The 12,441-nt window shown below is 36.3% G+C and overlaps 1 long non-coding RNA gene across 1 annotated transcript; it reads right to left on the bottom strand.

The window, feature by feature from the left end:
* Positions 1-6,199: 6,199 nt before the first annotated feature.
* LOC135104254 (uncharacterized) lies at positions 6,200-9,209 on the bottom strand. Its single transcript, XR_010270349.1, has 2 exons — positions 8,245-9,209; positions 6,200-7,689 (listed from the first exon to the last, which is right to left on the bottom strand). It is a non-coding gene; the product is annotated as an uncharacterized LOC135104254 (long non-coding RNA).
* Positions 9,210-12,441: the final 3,232 nt, after the last annotated feature.

Raw genomic sequence — 12,441 nt, 5'->3', positions numbered from 1 at the left:
CATTCACAAATGAGAATCCATCACTTCCATACCCCATCGCTTCCGCTCCTTGGGATTCAGTCTCTGTTGATCTGCTCAAACTTCCACTTACAGAGAACAGTTATCAGTATCTTTTAATTTGTGTGGATAGTTTCACTCGTTTCACCATTCTTGTTGCTCCCAAGGACAAAATTGCTGCTTCTCGTGGTTGCGCAATCATCGACAAAATATTTTGTCCTTATAACTCTCCTCGTGTCATCTTATATGACAATGGGACTGAATTCAATAACCTTGTCTTACGGGAGACTTGTAAAGAATTTCATATCAAGAAATGTAACATTGTTCCTCACTCATCCAGTTCTAACGGCAAAGTAGAGCATTCTAATAAACGTATCCTTGATAATCTGCATTACATAACAAAAGCAAAGCACTCGGGGGACAAATGGCTTTCTCAGATGGCCTGCTCTATCAACTCAGCAATACACTCCACCATCAACAAGTCTCCACATTTCGTGCTATTTGGTACTGACAAGCGTCTTCCATATGAATTTCTCCACAGCGCGCCACGTCCTGTCTACAACATGGATGACTATGTCAAATGTCATCTCCAAGATTTTCAGTTTGCTCATAAGTTCATTCATGATCGCCTCACTGCATCGCAAGCTGAGATACTGTGGAAACAACATCATAGAGCGACGGATTCTTCCAATGAAGTCGGCAATATAGTCTTCACTAGAGTTCACGATCATAACTCTAAATTAGATCCATTGTTCTTTGGGCCACACCATGTGATCGAATCTTTCCATGACCACAAAGTAAAAATTCTAGATCTCAAAACCTTTGAAGAGATCATCTATGTCAATCATTTGAAGCGTGTGAGCAAGGGATTCGATGATGAGTGTGCACATCTGGTATCATCAAGTTCTGGTTTAACAGATCCTTCAAGCGACTCAATCTTAACCACACACACACACCTTCTTACAGACTGAAACTTCGTTCCCATTCCAAAGTTTAATCATCCAATTTCAATGTCATGTATATAAGTGTATATTTCTCTTTACCTATGTGTTGTACATGTATTTTATTATCTTATCATGTCTGTATGTTATTATTAAAGGTTTTTGTTCTGTACTCTCTCTCTAATGTCATGTATCATCTGTTAATTGCTCCCATCCTACTGCCTTATTGTTATATCCAAATGCAAGGGTGTATTTTTCGTGGTGGAAGGCATCGGTATCAGTTTCAACAATTACTCTTATTATATATATGTATATTTCACTATTTCATGTATTCATCCCAAATGCTTTTTTTTTTTTTTTTTATGTAGGAAGGACACTGGCCAAGGGCAATAAAAATCCAGTAAAAAAAAAATGCCCACTGAAATGCCAGTCCCATAAAATTGTCAAAGCAGTAGTCAAAAATTGATGAATAAGTGTCTTGAAACCTCCCTCTTGAAGGAATTCAAGTCATAGGAAGGTGGAAATACAGAAGCAGGCAGGGAGTTCCAGAGTTTACCAGAGAAAGGGATGAATGACTGAGAATACTGGTTAACTCTTGCGTTAGAGAGGTGGACAGAATAGGGGTGAGAGAAAGAAGAAAGTCTTGTGCAGCAAGGCCGCGGGAGTGAGGGGAGGCATGCAGTTAGCAAGATCAGAAGAGCAGTTAGCATGAAAATAGCGGTAGAAGAGAGCTAGATATGCAACATTGCGGCGGTGAGAGAGAGGCTGAAGACAGTCAGTTAGAGGAGAGGAGTTGAAGAGACGAAAAGCTTTTGATTCCACCCTGTCTAGAAGAGCAGTATGAGAGGAACCCACACCCTCCAGACATGTGAAGCATACTCCATACATGGACGGATAAGGCCCTTGTACAGAGTTAGCAGCTGGGGGGGTGAGAAAAACTGGCGGAGACGTCTCAGAACACCTAACTTCATAGAAGCTGTTTTAGCTAGAGATGAGATGTGAAGTTTCCAGTTCAGATTATAAATAAAGGACAGACCGAGGATGTTCAGTGTACAAGAGGGGGACAGTTGAGTGTCATTGAAGAAGAGGGGATAGTTGTCTGAAAGGTTGTGTCAAGTTGATAGATAGAGGAATTGGGTTTTTGAGGCATTGAACAATACCAAGTCTGCTCTGCCCCGATCAGAAATTTTAGAAAGATCAGAAGTCAAGCGTTCTGTGGCTTCCCTGCGTGAAATGTTTACTTCCTGAAGGGTTGGACGTCTATGAAAAGACGTGGAAAAGTGCAGGGTGGTATCATCAGTATAGGAGTGGATAGGACAAGAAGTTTGGTTTAGAAGATCATTAATGAATAATAAGAAGAAAGTGGGTGACAGGACAGAACCCTGAGGAACACCACTGTTAATAAATTTAGGAGAAGAACAGTGACCGTCTACCACAGCAGCAATAGAACAGTCAGAAAGGAAACGAGATGAAGTTACAGAGAGAAGGATAGAAGCCGTAGGAGAGTAGTTTGGAAATCAAAGCTTTGTGCCAGACTCTATCAAAAGCTTTTGATATGTCCAAGGCAACAGCAAAAGTTTCACCAAAATCTCTAAAAGAGGATGACCAAGACTCAGTAAGGAAAACCAGAAGATCACCAATAGAGCGGCCTTGACGGAACTCATACTGGCGATCAGATAGAAGGTTGTGAAGTGATAAATGTTTAAGAATCTTCCTGTTGAGGATAGATTCAAAAAATTCAGATAGACAGGAAATTAAAGCAATAGGACGGTAGTTTGAGGGATTAGAACGGTCACCCTTTTTAGGAACAGGTTGAATGTAGGCAAACTTCCAACAAGAAGGAAAGGTAGATGTTGACAGACAGAGCTGAAAGAGTTTGACTAGGCAAGGTGCAAGCACAGAGGCACAATTTCGGAGAACAATAGGAGGGACCCCACCAGGTCCATAAGCCTTCCGAGAATTTAGGCCAGCAAGGGCATGGAAAACATCATTGCGAAGAATTGTAATAGGTGGCATGAAGTAATCAGAGGGTGGAGGAGAGGGAGGAACAAGCCCAGAATCGTCCAAGGTAGAGTTTTTAGCAAAGGTTTGAGCAAAGAGTTCAGCTTTAGAAATAGATGTGATAGCAGTGGTGCCATCTGGTTGAAATAAAGGAGGGAAAGAAGAAGAAGCAAAGCTACTGGAGATATTTTTGGCTAGATCCCAGAAGTCACGAGCGGAGTTAGATCTTGAAAGGTTTTGACACTTTCTGTTAATGAAGGAGTTTTTGGCTAGTTGGAGAACAGACTTGGCATGGTTCCGAGCAGAAGTATAAAGTGCATGAGATTCTGGTGATGGAAGGCTTAAGTACCTTTTTGGGCCACCTCTCTATCATGTATAGCACAAGAACAAGCTGTGTTAAACCAAGATTTAGAAGGTTTAGGACGAGAAAAAGAGTGAGGAATGTACGCCTCCATGCCAGACACTTTCACCTCTGTTATACGCTCACCACACAAAGACTGGTCTCTGACATGGAAGCAGTAGTCATTCCAAGGAAAATCATTAAAATACCTCCTCAGGTCCCCCCAACTAGCAGAGGCAAAACGCCAGAGGTACCTTCGCTTAGGGGGATCCTGAGGAGGGATTGGAGCGATAGGACAAGATACAGATATGAGATTGTGATCGGAGGAGCCCAACAGAGAAGAAAGGGTGACAGCATAAGCAGAAGGATTAGAGGTCAGGAAAAGGTAAAAAATGTTGGGTGTATCTGCAAGACGGTCAGGAATACGAGTAGGGTGTTGCACCATTTGCTCTAGGTTGTGGAGGATAGCAAAGTTGAAGGCTAGTTCACCAGGATGGTCAGTGAAGGGAGAGAAAAGCCAAAGCTGGTGGTGAACATTGAAGTCTCCAAGAATGGAGATCACTGCAAAATGGAAGAGGGTCAGAATGTGCGCCACTTTGGAAGTTAAGTAGTCAAAGAATTTCTTATAGTCAGAGGAGTTAGGTGAAAGGTATACAGCACAGATAAATTTAGTTTGAGAGTGACTCTGTAGTTGTAGCCTGATGGAGGAAAACTCGGAAGATTCAAGAGCGTGGGCACGAGAGCAGGTTAAGTCATTGCGCACATAAATGCAGCATTCAGCTTTGGATCGAAAATGAGGATAGAGAAAGTAGGAGGAAACTGAAAAGGAGCTACTGTCAGTTGCCTCAGACACCTGAGTTTCTGTGAGGAAAAGAAGATGAGGTTTAGAAGAGGAGAGGTGGTGTTCTACAGATTGAAAATTAGATCTTAGACCGCGAATGTTGCAGAAGTTAATGAAGAAAAAGTTGAGGGGGGTGTCAAGACACTTAGGGTCATCGAGAGAAAGGCAGTTCGACCTGGGGACATTTATGGTCCCCTTCCCAGATGGGGACTCCGAGGCTGGTGTAGGAGTCGCCATGATGATTTTACCATGGCCAACCAGTCCTTTCTCCACCTCTCAAGGGAATTTCACACCCACTTCCAGTCCTTAAGGATAACATCTGCATACATATGTTCGTCTTCCTTCCTGGTTATTTCTCGTCATCTCACACCCATTTCCAGTCCTTAGGGATAACACCTGCATTCATACCCCTTCTCTACCTCTCAAGGGAATTTCACACCCACTTCCAGTTCTTAGGGATAAATATCTGCGATCCACTTAGCTCAAATAAATACAGCCTGCATGTAGAGAGCTCTCAGTTCATTCTGGAGTTCAGATACAGTCAGTCAGTCACTCAGTCATGAGCAGTCAGTCTTGGTCTCTCACTCAGTTCCACTCAATCACAGTCAGCTGTGAGAGACGCTGCCCAGTTATAAATCATATCACTTCAGAGAGAGAGAGAGAGAGAGCGAGTACAATAAATCGTCACATTACAATTTCATCTTGAATCAAGTGTGTACTATCTACCTACTATTAAATCAAGAACTCTCATCATTATGTCTTTTATTTGTACACATCACAATATCAACCAACTACCCTCGACCTCCAAGCTACCAGAATCACTGCTTCACTCCAGTCCTCCATGCTATCAACACAACAAGCATCCTCATTGACTCTCAAGTAATAAGCATCATCAATCATCAGCTCCAGAACAACAGAGGTGACAATCAACTCCAAAACACTGGTGGCGCACAACCAGAAACAGTGGTGGGCAACAAGCTAGAACATCAGTCATTCATCCCTTTCTCTGGTAAACTGAAACTTCCTGCCTGCTTCTGAATTTTCATCTTCCTATGGCTTGAACTCTTTCAAGAGGAAGGTTTCAAGACACTTATCCTGTAATTTATGACTACCGCTCTCAACTGCGTTCAAGGACCGGCACCTTTGCAGGCCTTTTTTTTTTTTATTGTTGTTTTGTTGCCCCTACAACATAAAAAAAATAAATAAAATAAATAAATAAAGGATAATAGAATATAAACAAATAATAAAATCATACAATGCTTCCAAAGATCATGTAGGCTCCCCTTGCTTCTTTGCCTTTTAGCGATATTTTCTTCCATTTTCCTTCCTCGACAGGTTCCTGGCTCCTCGGGGGGTATGCTGTTGTCTGCCATAATAATGAAAGGCTTATTTGTTGTGTAAAAGCAAAATAAGAAAGCAGCCTGTCATTTAAGGGTAGTAAGCAGGCTGGAGGGAGGGAGAGTATGAAGTGTCTGTGGGTTGGGTGGTAGGAAGATGTCCCAGTGTAACACATGACTCACAGCACAAGCCATCACTGGCTGGCTTTTTCCATGCTGTTGTGGCAAGGGAGCTACTTTTCTCTGGCTCTTGCAACTGATAGCTATTACTCAAATGCAACAAGAAGGTTCTGTGGATAATTTCACACGGATGGATTTTTTACCCTATTGCAGAGTCCATTCTTACGTCTGCGCTCTCTCCTGTCATGGTGGGAAGGTTGGGGAAGACGATGCAATAAAAATAATAATTTTGGCCACAAGGCTGCTTACGTCACTCTGGCTCTGACCACCTCATTTGTAGTTTCATTTGTACATGTCCATACTCTTAGATTTACATAAAATTATATTTAAAGATGCAGATATGTGTGGAAATGTTTGTGGTTGTGACTGAGTGAAAAAAGGTATATGTTAACTTGTTTTAGCCATCTCCTTTTGTGGAGGGCAGCATATTATATATAGATAGGTAATATGGCTGCATCAGCCTTGTGACAGGGGAAACATATATACTCTGAAGAATATAGCCACCAGATGTTTTACTTGTTACAAAAGGCAACTTAAAGGGATGCAATGGAGGAACAAATTCTTCTCTTTTGTTTTTATTTATTTTGTTCCTACAGTTACATCAGGCATGATCTTATTTTGGCTACTACTCACTAAAGGAGATGCCAACCTGGTATATAAATAAATAGCAACTATGAATAAAAGACATTTATTATTGTTATTGTTTGTACTTCGTGAAATGTAGGTTGAAATAAAAGCCACCTTGAAGTACTTCTTTTTTTAAGTAGATAATACATTCACAATTTATGTTGGAATCTTCTCATGTCTTTACTAAGATATTAACAAAATATTCTATGCATTTTCATAAAAAGTCAACTTCAAAACATATTGAAGTAAGTTTTTTATTGGAGACAAGACCAATATTTGCAAATTGCTGGCAATAGTGGTTACCAAGTTTTATTTATTAAGTCTTAAATTAAAATGTATAAAAATTTTCACAATATGTAATTACCAAAAATTTTATAATTAGCATAGCACATTTGAAATACTGCACATATTTCTATATAATACAACTGTTTAAGACTAGATATGCATTTCTGACATACTATCAGTACATTTCATCACTGTTCTCTCAGTCATTCACTCCAAGTATACACTCATTTCCCACTTGGTGAGATACATGAAAAATACTTTTTAAAATTTTAAAGATAACACCAGTGAAAATACGTCAAATGCATCAATTTAGGCAGATGGCACACTATTTTCTGCGAATTTGTTCATATCATGTTTGCAAATAGATTGTGCTCCCTTTCACTAAACAACTTTCTAATTAAGTGCACATTTAATGAAATAGGCATTGATTATTCCATCAGCTAGTTAGTGGCATGATCTAGAGCAGAGGTTCCCAGCCTTGGGGTAATTACCCATAAGTGAGTAATTTGAATAATTTGAGTGGGTAATGGAGTGCTGAGAATAAAGGCATTCATATTTGTTATGAATGTGTGCGCACACACTTATATGAGCAAAAATGTAATTGATTGTGCAGTATGGGTATGAGAAAAAATGGAAAGGAGAACAGACACATCTCATACAGGGCAAGCGGCAGGCAGTGGGCAAGGCAGTGAGACAATAAAAAAGAGAGAAGAGACGACAGAGAGAAGAGGCACATCGCCTGGCTGAAGTGTGGTTCCCTGTTGTGCCCAGCTTTCTGTTGCCTTTGTGAATTGCTGTACCTTTTCTATGCCGCTACAGCCGTACATAGACAATGTTGTGCATAGAGTGCCATGCATAGAAAAAGCCATGTACAGACAGCTCTGTCATGAAGAAACTGCCTGAAGTTGTGACTGGGGGGAGATTCTATGCTTGCTAGTGGGGTGATTACTGGAGTGACTGAAGTATTGCGTCTTTGTACTCTGCTGTAGCATTAAAGTGCCCAGTTATACAAAGTACAGTATTTGGTTTTGCCTGTATCGGTCTGTCCTGTCCTGGGCCTGATTGCATCATGTTATCCACCACCTTGCTTGATACAGCCATGTCAGACTCACAATGTAGTGTTTCTGGCTGCTGGGCATCCTGAGGGTGCAATGCAGCAATATATTCAGGAATAACTCAACTGTAAATTATAGAAAATTGGGATCTTGGGATTTGTATTAAGATTGCTTCAAATTTAGAAATAAAAAGATTTAAGTTGGCAACTTTGCTGAGATGCTCGACACAGCATGGTTTTGCAGTGGCTGACTCAAGACTCAGTTTAAGAGTTTACCACTGTTTCTTTACATCAGTCATGGTAGAAAGCACATTAAAGGTGCACATTGTTCTTTTTTTCTTTTAAATGTGTAAGTGATAAGAATTTTAGAATAAATATGGAAAAAACTTGTTATCTACTTTAACTACAATAACATATTATTAAAAGTAGCTTTTATGCAATTTATGTTGCTTTATCATAGATATATACAACTGTGCTTACACATGATGATGTGGGTAACACAAACTTGAAGAAGTCAGTAAATGGATAATGTAATGTAAAAGGTTGGGAACTACTGATTCTAGGGGATGGCTGGGAGGAAGGATAGGTCCAATAAGTCCTTCAAAACAGTGATGGCAGCAGTAACTGAAATATATGCTTACTGATTTATAAGGTTTTCAAAAGCATCTTGAGATGTAGTCAGTGAAAACCATGTAGCACTACTGGAGTCAGAGGAGAGCAGTACCCCTTCCCCCCTCCCACAAGATAAATGTCTTAATGTGGAATTTAACTTGTGACCACATGAGTCCATGAGTGTTCACTTGTACCCCTGAATCCTTATTATACATAGTGTTTATGGTCGACTATAGCTAACAGATTTTATGAATGACTTTCTTATGGCCATCAGAAGTCGTCAGTCATATCTCAGCCACCATCTGCCACTAGAATGCATGCTCACAATTGGTCAACTTTAAATTTATGGAATGAAATAGCTTCTTGACATTATTTTTTTAGATTTAAATTGTTTTAACTTCATATTATGACTTTTGGAAACTTAGACAATGTATCTAATTGAAAGAAACATGATTATAAAGAAGAAGATTACGGCTGAGAGCCTGTCATGCAGGCCACACAAGGCAAGGTTTGTTTATGTTTAGGAAAACTGATTGTACTGCTCCTGGCAATTATTTATAATAATACTTTATTGCCTCAAAGAAGGACATTATTTACTCACAGTTACTAATATTTATTCTTATATTAATAATAAAAAACAGTTGAAGATTGCGTTATGGTATATATGGATATGTTGTCATGATGTTGACAGACTTCTGATGGCCATAAGCAGCACTAAGACAGAGCGAACCCTGTTATAGCATTTTATGACTGATAATAGGAGTTTATGGACAACCATAAGTTTATATGGCAGAGTTATGTCTGAAATGCGCCATTTTGTTTTGCTATGACCAATGGACTTAGCTATGATGGTTTGTAGAATACAGCCCCTGACTTTTATAAAGGAGGATCAAGTAGTATAATTGTTAGAGAGTATGATGCAGCAGTGTATGATATACATTTCTATTTTACAGACATCTCTTAGTGGAGGGAAAAAAAAAAAAAAAAAAAAAAAAAAAAAAAAATATATATATATATATATATATATATATATATATATATATATATATATATATATATATATATATATATATATATATATATATATATATATATATATATATATATATATATATATATATATATATATATATATATATATATATATATATATGAGGTAAGCAAGGATGCACCAGACTTTGTTCTTCATTTATTGCAATGTTTCATCTTCACAGAAGGCATCAAGCTAAAAAAAATTTACAAAAATAAGTACAAAGAAAAATCATAAAATATCACACTAAGCACAAATTTAAAAACAAAACCATAACTAAAAGGGGACAGGCAGGCAAGGATTAACAAAAAAACAATGTGACAAAAATAACCTATCAGCAGCAGCTTATACATGACAAAAAATAAAGCAAGATGAAGGTATAAAGCTAAGGACAAACCTTGTGTGTTCTTGCTTGTGGTGTGGTGAGGACTGACAAAGAGTGGTGGTGTGAGGACTAGATTAGTTATGAACCCAGATCCCCAAAGCTCTGAGCACAGTTTATAAAAGATATAATTGTGATTGGTTATTTAATTGTCATTGGTTGTTTAATTCAGGTTTCAGGTGTTTAATCTATATAACTTCTAATATTTTAGTGTCTGTATGTGTATCAGCTTCATGTAATATACTAAAATCCTTTTCTGAAAACGGATGATCATGTATGTGAATGTGTTCTTATTGCTGAAAAACGAACTTTCACAGGTTTGGGGATTAATTACTTATCTTTCATCCCTCGACTATTTAAGATTAATGCTATAAAAAGCCTCTTATATCGATGCTACACTTTATCGTCTAACCGGTTTACTTTTGATCATGAGGTCACAATAACAACTTCCCATTAAGCATCACCAATAATACTACTTACTGTTTTTTAGAAAGCAAATTTAGTTAGTCTTCCTGTAATGATACACAGATGACATGCAAGAAATACATAAAATTACCTTACTTACTTAGGCCATCTTAGCTATAAGAGACTCACTACCATACTTAAAACACAATATCCTGACACCAAGTTCATATTTATTTTTACCATCACATTTACTGTTACCTCTTTTTTTTAATTCAAAGACATTATTTATATTGGACTTACCTCTAAGATAATACATGAATTTACTTGTTCAAGTTGCAAGACTCGATATATTGGAAAAACCATGAAGAATCTAACACAGAATCAGTGAACATAATGGTACTTCAATACATACACAGAAAGTTAGCTCATCCCTCTTTTTCAGCAATAAGAACACATTAACATACACATGCTCATCTGTTTTCAGAGAAGGATTTTAGTATATTACATAAAGCTGATGCACATAGACACTAATATATTAGAATCTATTTCCATTAAACACCTGAAACCTGAATATATATATATATATATATATATATATATATATATATATATATATATATATATATATATATATATATATATATATATATATATATATATATATGATGACCAACTGTCATTATCACAATTATATCTTTTATAAACACTGCTCGGAGCTTTGGGGATCTGGGTTCATAATTAATCTAGTTCTCACACCACCACTCATTGTCAGTCCTCACCACACCACACAAGAGAACACACAAGATTTGTCCATACCTTTATACCATTGGTTTGCTTGAGTTTTTTTTTATGTATAAGCTGGTGCCAATAGGTTATTTTGTCACATTGTTTTTTGTTAATGATTGCCTGCCTGTCCTCTTTTCATTGCTTTTTTTTTTTTGTCCCTAGTGTGATATTTTATGATTTTTCTATCATTGTACTTATTTTTATCATTTTTTTTTTAGCCTGATGATGCCTTTAGTGAAGGTGAAATGTTGCAGTAAATGAAGAATGAAGTCTGGTGTATCCTTACTTACCTCATCTAGAATTTGGAACCTGCTCTAATATATATATATATATATATATATATATATATATATATATATATATATATATATATATATATATATATATATATATATATATATAATATACACACACACACACACACAGTGGAACCTTGGTTTTTTAACTTAATTTGTTCCTGAATTTCATTCAAAGTCCAAAATGTTCAAAAACCAAAACTATTTTCCCTATAGGAATCAATGTAAAATAGATTAATCTGTTCTCAGACATCTGTCCAACATGTCTTAGTGGGTAATGACTAATACTCCCACTGCTAAGATGGCCACTCCACATCTCCAGCTGAGAAATTTTTTTTATTCAGAAAGGATGTACTGAATGAACTCAGTGAGACAGAATTCATCAAAAGATATTGTTTAGACCATGCAGGCATTCTCTTTGTCACCAATCTAGTGAGGGAAGCCTTACAGAGTGACACAGAGAAAAGCAACCCACTCACCACCAAAATGAAGGTGATCAGAACACTTAGACATCTTGCTGCTGGGAAAAGCTATGGGGAAAATGCAGTTGTGCAGTAGTGATGGTGTTGTGGGTCATAAAGAGAGCCACAGGAAGCTCTCTTACTCTTGAGCACCAAACCTAGTTTGTTTACAAGGTTCTTCACATTTGACTTATTTCAAAGATTGAATTACTATCTTACCCTCTGTGTCTTTCCTCCAGATATATAAAAATGAAGGAAATATTTACAGAAACTATAAATTGTCTCCCTTATATATATATATATATATATATATATATATATATATATATATATATATATATATATATATATATATATATATATATATATATATATATATATATATATATATAAGGGAGACATTCAGTAACTGAGGCTCTACTGTGTGTATATGTACATATATATATATATATATATATATATATATATATATATATATATATATATATATATATATATATATATATATATATATATATAAGGGAGACATTCGGTAACTGAGGCTCTACTGTGTGTGTGTGTGTGTGTGTGTGTGTGTGTGTGTGTGTGTGTGTGTGTGTATATATATATATATATATATATATATATATATATATATATATATATATATATATATATATATATATATATATATATATATATATATATATATATATATATATATATATATATATATATATATATATATATATATATATATATATATATATATATATATATATATATATATATATATATATATATATATATATATATATATATATATATATATATATATATATATATATATATATATATATATATATATACACACACACACACACACA

Source organism: Scylla paramamosain, chromosome 10, assembly GCF_035594125.1.
Source record: "Scylla paramamosain isolate STU-SP2022 chromosome 10, ASM3559412v1, whole genome shotgun sequence".
Lineage (NCBI taxonomy): Eukaryota > Metazoa > Arthropoda > Malacostraca > Decapoda > Portunidae > Scylla > Scylla paramamosain.
This window is presented reverse-complemented; position numbering and strand designations above follow the sequence as displayed.